Source organism: Cornus florida, unplaced genomic scaffold (genome assembly GCF_030987335.1).
Source record: "Cornus florida cultivar Cherokee Brave unplaced genomic scaffold, ASM3098733v1 CherokeeBrave_3.0.0_Hap2_Chr09, whole genome shotgun sequence".
In the NCBI taxonomy this organism is placed as follows: Eukaryota; Viridiplantae; Streptophyta; class Magnoliopsida; order Cornales; family Cornaceae; genus Cornus; species Cornus florida.
Window position 1 is genome coordinate 60,514,088 of NW_026775579.1, and position 6,697 is coordinate 60,520,784.

General features: G+C 33.6%; 1 long non-coding RNA gene across 1 annotated transcript; it reads right to left on the minus strand.

Moving 5' to 3' along the window:
* Positions 1 to 1,394: 1,394 nt before the first annotated feature.
* On the minus strand, positions 1,395 to 6,442 carry LOC132273308 (uncharacterized). Its single transcript, XR_009470076.1, has 2 exons — positions 6,257 to 6,442; positions 1,395 to 1,750 (listed from the first exon to the last, which is right to left on the minus strand). It is a non-coding gene; the product is annotated as an uncharacterized LOC132273308 (long non-coding RNA).
* Positions 6,443 to 6,697: the final 255 nt, after the last annotated feature.

Consider the following 6,697-nt stretch of genomic DNA (forward strand, 5'->3'; position numbering starts at 1 on the left):
GGGATTAGTATTTTAAAAAAACATCTTACTAAAGTTTATCCCAAATACTCCAACAAAGACAAGAAACAAAAGATTTTGTCATTTCAATCAGGACACAAAAAGATAGTAGTAGCCTTGGTGTTTAGAGCTTTGATGAAGAAAAATGTTGGCTAGCTCTTGCTAAAATGATAATTATAGATGAGTTGCCTTTCAAATTTGTAGAACATGAACGTTTTTGTTACTTTTGTAACGTATTGTAACTTGACTTTAAAATTGTGTCATGCACTACCTTAGCAAGGGATTGTTTTGCATTATATCTTAATGAGAAACAGAAATTGAAATATTTGTTGTTGAAGCCAAACTAAAGGATTTGCATCACTATAGATGCATAGACTTCACTGCAAAACCTCTCTTATATGCGTATTACAGCTCATTTTATTGATAGTAATTGGAAATTGCGTAAAAGAATAATAAACTTTTGTACACTTTCTAGTCACAAAGGTGAGGCGATTGGTCAAGTCATGGAAGAATGTTTCATGACATGGGGTATTGAGAAACAAGGTACTATTACCGTTGATAATGCAAGTTCAAATGATGTTGCTGTTGGATATTTGAAGAAAACAATTTCTATGGATAATGAAACTTTCATGTTGGGTGGTGAGTTTATTTCATGTTAGGTGTTATGCTCATATTCTCAATTTAGTCGTGAAAGATGGGTTAAATGAACTAAAAGATGCAATAATTTGAATTCGTAGGGCAGTAACATATCTTAGGAGTTATCCACAAAAGAGATCAATGCTTCAAAATATGTGTAGAAAAGGAGAATATAACAAGTAAAAGCTTTTTGTGCCTAGATGTTCCAACTAGGTGGAACTCCATACATCTAATGCTAAAGGCCACAATCAAATTTCAAATATCATATGAAAGGCTAGGATATGAAGATCAATTCAAATTAGAACTTACTAGTAATGATGGAATTCCTACAACTAAGGATTAGGATGATGCTTATTTTTTTTACTCAAATATTGTAAAAAATCTATAATGCCATAGTACGTTTGTCTGGTTCGTTGTGTGTCACTTCTAATTGTTCTTTCATGAAATTTGTGGCATCGAAGCTAGCTTTGGTTGAATGGTCCAAACCTTTAGATCCTTGTATAAGTTCCATAGCAAGAAAAATGAAGATTAAGTTTGATAAGTATTGGGGAAACATTGAGAAGTTGAATGTAATGGTATTCATTGCAAATGTGTTAGATCCTCGTTGTAAATTGAAGTATTTGAGGTTTTGTTTCTCCAAAATTCATGATCCAACCAAGGTAAATGTGCTGATGAAAAGGATAGTATATATCCCGAATCGTCTTTTTGATGAGTTTGAAAATGTGATACCCCTCGGATCCGAGACACGAGTTGATCAAGTCCGACCCGAGTCCGAGGGATACCAAACAATTAAAGTTTTTTAAACGAACACAGATTACAAAAAAAAAATGATTTAAGAAATAAAAGAATAAGCGGAAAGAAACTATAAAAGAAATCCTCGATATAAAAACCTTAAAATATTAATAACTTAAAATCCTACAATCCAAAATCTCCAATCTTTTAACAACTTGGGAATCCATCTCTAGTGGACCCTAATATAAAAATCCCAAACTGAATCAAAGTAAAACTGAAGATAAAATCCAAGTCGAACATCTGGAAAGAGATCCTACATCGTCGGAAGAATGAGTGACCGTTTCTGCTCCACACGAACAAACTCAAGCCTGGAACTGACGTACACCTGTAAAATAGGAGTGGGTCAGGCCCACGAACAAGTTCTATCCTACTGCAATCCAAGCAGAGACCCGATACGCATGTACATACTAAATAGTTCAACAATATCTAATAGTCCGTACATAAATATATATCCACACTACTGGACCCTCGCTAGACTATGAAGAGGGTCTCAACCTGAATAGAAGACATCACACAAATCGCACCTGAGTGGGTATGAGTACCTAAGCCTAAACAGGGTATACCTCAATCCCCACAGTCAGCTACATATCCAACTGCATATACGCATCCTAACCGTTGACTCTGAGACTCAAGCTCATGTCACGGTACCATAAAAATATATTTAAACTCCAATTCCATCTATCCACAAGAAATCCATTAAGTCGTTCAGCGTAGTCAACCGCACCGACTTACATACATATAAGGAGGATTTATTTAATAACCCGTACCCTTATTCCAAATAGGTAGAACTTAGCAACTTGTGCTGTCCAAACCTAGTATGTCACCGTCCCATACCGGTACATACAATCCCATCCGTCCAATAGTTGATAAAGCATATACAAATATATAACAATATCAACGAGTCCATATCAAGCATATCAGAATGTATTAACAACCGTTCTTGAATAGTCCCAACAAATTGATTAATATTGGAAACATAAATATCAATATTAATTACTCTATTCCACACATTTAAATAATTTATAAATGCCAAAACCAACAATTCCAACCTAACCATGTTAGAATAGATTAACCATCATGCTTTAACAAATCCAACCATTGATTAAGTACTAACAGTGTCAAAACCCACAGTTCCAAACTAAGCACATTCAAGTATACTAGAAAAACATGCTTAATTAATCCAACAATAAGCCATTACCTGATCACCCACAGGATTGTGTCTGTAAATATAAGTTTATTCCCGGTATCCATAATTAACAGAGCTTAAACAAATGTTATAATATTTATTTCCATGGCATGCATAATAAATCTAGACAATTTATCATACTGTTAAGTTCCTATTCAACAAAATTGACGAATTAAATGTTAAGTTTAATAATCAATTAATCTTTAGCAAAAATACAGATTCCTTGTATGTATGTATATTCTAAGAATTTGCAATTAGCAGTGCACAAACTCTCATAGGAAATTTTCCATTATAATCTAGAAGTTAGAAACTCCAAATCCACACAAGTCTACAAGACATTCGTAATTAACTCCATGTAATCCTAATGATTAATGCTTTGTGTCCAATTCTATGTTAATCTGATCTTTGAATATTTATGTTTACTCTAGACCACTCCTAAACCATCCATTACAGTATTCATTCTCCACTAAAACATAGTAAAACAATCACTATGAAGCTTAATCACTGAAAAGTGGAAAAACAAACAACAGAACCAAAAACCCACATAGAAAACAACTTGGAGCCGGCTCCAGAATATTGGAGCCGCCTCCAATGGCCTTGGAGCCGGCTCCTAGACCATTGGAGCCGCCTCCAATCCAAGGAGAGCCGGCTCCAATCCAATAGGAGCCGGCTCCAATCCAATAGGAGCCGGCTCTCTCCCTCCTCTTCTTCGTGTTCTCCTCTCCAGTCGTCGTTTACGCCTCCGACACTTCACAGTATAGGTTTTCAGAGAGTTTAACTTAATCCCAGAAGATTCCAACCCTTAATTCAGTCTTTATTATGCTACTAATATGGATCAAACCAAGCACAATGCAAGATCAGTTCCAAGCTTTAACAGTTTATCAAACCAAACCTAGGACTAACAGTTTGCGTCCTAGTAACAGATAACCTATCTATTTTTGTTTTAAAACCATATAATAAACCTGGAACCAATTTAATATGCAAAGAACACGAGTATAAGGGAGAGAGTAAGGTTAGAACTTGCCTTTGAGATCTTTGTTCAAAATCTCTACGCCATCTCTAAAGCTTTCCGACGATTCCCACTACAAAACTACTATGTTGCTTCTCTATCTCTAGAGACGTGAATAGGGTTTTGTTTGTTTTCTAAAACCCTATACAGACATCTCACTTATATTTATAGGGTTTTACTAAACCCTAGATTAATTCCAACCCTCCTAAAAATCCTCACCGACCCAAAGAAACCTAATAAAACCTACGTCGGCAACAACTGACTTTTAAAACAAAACCCTATTAAAAATACAATTAAATTAAAATAATTACCACTTAAATTAAATTAATCAAACCATTTTATTAAATTAGATTAAATCAATTAAACAGTTAAATTAAATCAAGTAAAGCATTTAATCCTAATTAAAAAAAAATAACTAAATGAAATCAAAACACAACCATGAAAACAATTAAACTAAAATAAAGTATAAACATAAAACCCAATAAACTCATAATGAAATTTAAATAAATTTTCAATTAAAACAAACCAATTCATAATTAAATAAATAAAAATATAATTTAAACAATAAAATAAATTCCAAACCTGTCCTTTTTAAATTAGGGGTATTACAGAAAAGGTTGAGTTAGTTCATCTTTATTTCAAATTGTAAATGTTGAGACTAATACTATAGAGATTGACCAACACCAACCGGGTGATACAATGATGTGGTCTCACTATTAGAGTTTGAAAAACATTTGGAACAAGAAAAAGATGATAGAGACAAAACTGAAGTGTACAAATATTTGAAGGAATCTTGTGAAAATAATAGTTCAAACTTTGATGTTTTGAATTGGTGGAAGGTGAATAGTGTGTGGTATAAAGTTCTTTCTCAAGTTGCAAGGGTTATTTTAGCCATTCCTGTCTTTATTGTTGTTTCGGAGTCCATATTTAGTATGGGAGTTCGTGTTCTTGATTGATTCTGTAGTTCTATTTGTCCCAAATTTGTGGAAGGCTTAATTTGTGAACATGATTGGTTGCGTTCTTTAACGGTCCCAATTCAAGTGGAAGAAACGACGGCTGAAATTGAAGCAATTGAATCTGGTACCATTCATTTCATATAAAATTTAGTTTTAAAGTATTTTACTTTTATTGAAATATTTATAAAAGTTGTCTTTGGCTTTTGTAAATGAGAATCATGCGAGTCATGTGTAGTCACTAGTTAGCAGGCTAGCAGCAGCATGCAGCATAATGGAATTCGAACTATCGGTGATTTAGTTTTTTTGAATAATCATATTAGTGAATGATGTTGATTCAGTTTTTTATAAGTGTAATGGACTATCAGACTTTAGTATCACACATTCAGTACGGGATGCAATATTATTGTATTGACAATAAGTTTGAAGTTTTCTATTCTGTATCTATTTAAGTTTTTTATTTGTGCTATTGTATTTCACTATTTTGTTTGATTGTTTTAGCTATGGGCTTAATTTCACTGATATTATATAGCATTGTTATTGTATTTTGTTTAAGGGAAATACAGGAAAATAATTATATAGTTGGGAAACCGTGGAACCGAACCGGCATGCACAGTTCGGTTCGGTTCGGTTCCATATATAACGTTTCCGGTTCTATACTTAAGGAACCATTAAAAACAGTTTCGAACGGAACCGCACCGTATGCACCCCTATCTGCAATTTTATTAATTATCGCAGTGAATGGTAAAGGCAGGGGTGAGAGATGAGTATGAAAAAAATTGATGGTACTTAATTGGTAGAAGAATTGAATAGAACAAAAATGAACAGATAATGATTGGAGTTTTGCATGGTAGACAAGGCACCATAGCATAACTGGTTTTGAGTAGTTCAGTGATGGTGAGAGTGTAGTGTGAGAGAGAGACTAAGGAGGATGATGGAGAGAGAGTGTGTTTTCATACAGTGGTGTCCGTGGGTTTAAAAAAGAAACCAAACGGTGACGTTTTTTAAAAAGTCCTTTTAAGTAACTTTAACTTTTAAGATTTTTTTTATTTTATGTTTGTTTTTGTAAAATGTGGCCTTTTCACCCTTTTGTTAAAGTCAATTTGACAAAAAAAGTCCTTATTTGCTCACTTTATATTAGACCTGTCAACGGGTTGGGTTTTGGACCGGTTCATGGTCAATCCGATCCGAATTCGATAAGCAAAATAACTGATCTGATTCGATCCGATAATCCGACGGATCCTTTCCTAATCAATCCATATCCGATATTAACGTATCGGATGTCCGATCCGATTAATCCGATCCGATTATATATTATACAAAAGCAATATTTTGAAAAAATACAAATCAAACAAAACGATCCGAATATACCAAATATCAGCATGTATTTGATCTATGAAATTCATCTGTGAAGATCATTCCACTGCTGAAAATATGTTTAATTTGGTAAAACAAATAGAATCAAAGTTAGGGTATTAAAAGAGAGGGAAACAGTTTTTGTAATACATACCAAAAATCACCAAAAAGAGATAAAAATGAAAGAGCGAATGAGTGGGAAGAATAAATTGAAAAGTGAAAGTTATATTCTAAAAAAACATATAAGAAAGAAAATTAGGGCTGGATAGAAGAAAATGAATAATACAAGAAAAGTGAGAGAAATAAGTAACAAACAAAAAAAATTACTTCCCAAGCATTCCAACCATGGTTTCGGCAATCCATTGCTGGCTTGCCCTTCCTGTTCCACTTCCAGCAGTCCATCTGCGGCCTCCCCAATTCTCCTTCACTTTTCGCCTCTTTCAGTTTTCATTGTGCCCTAAAGTAGGTGATATACAACATATATATATTGGGAGAATTCTATTATGTGGGTAAGCACATCATTATAAGTTATAACTTACAATTAAACAAATCCAACGGTCATATCTGATTTATATATATATATATAACATATAAGTATAATTATATATAATTTTAATCGAATCAGATTATTAGCGGATCGGATCGCCCTAATCCATATCCGATTTGTTAAGTTAACGGGTTATCGGATTTGGATCATAATCGGGTTATCGGATTTTTTATTCAATCCATATCCGGTTAATCGGATCGGATTCGGATCAAAATCCGATC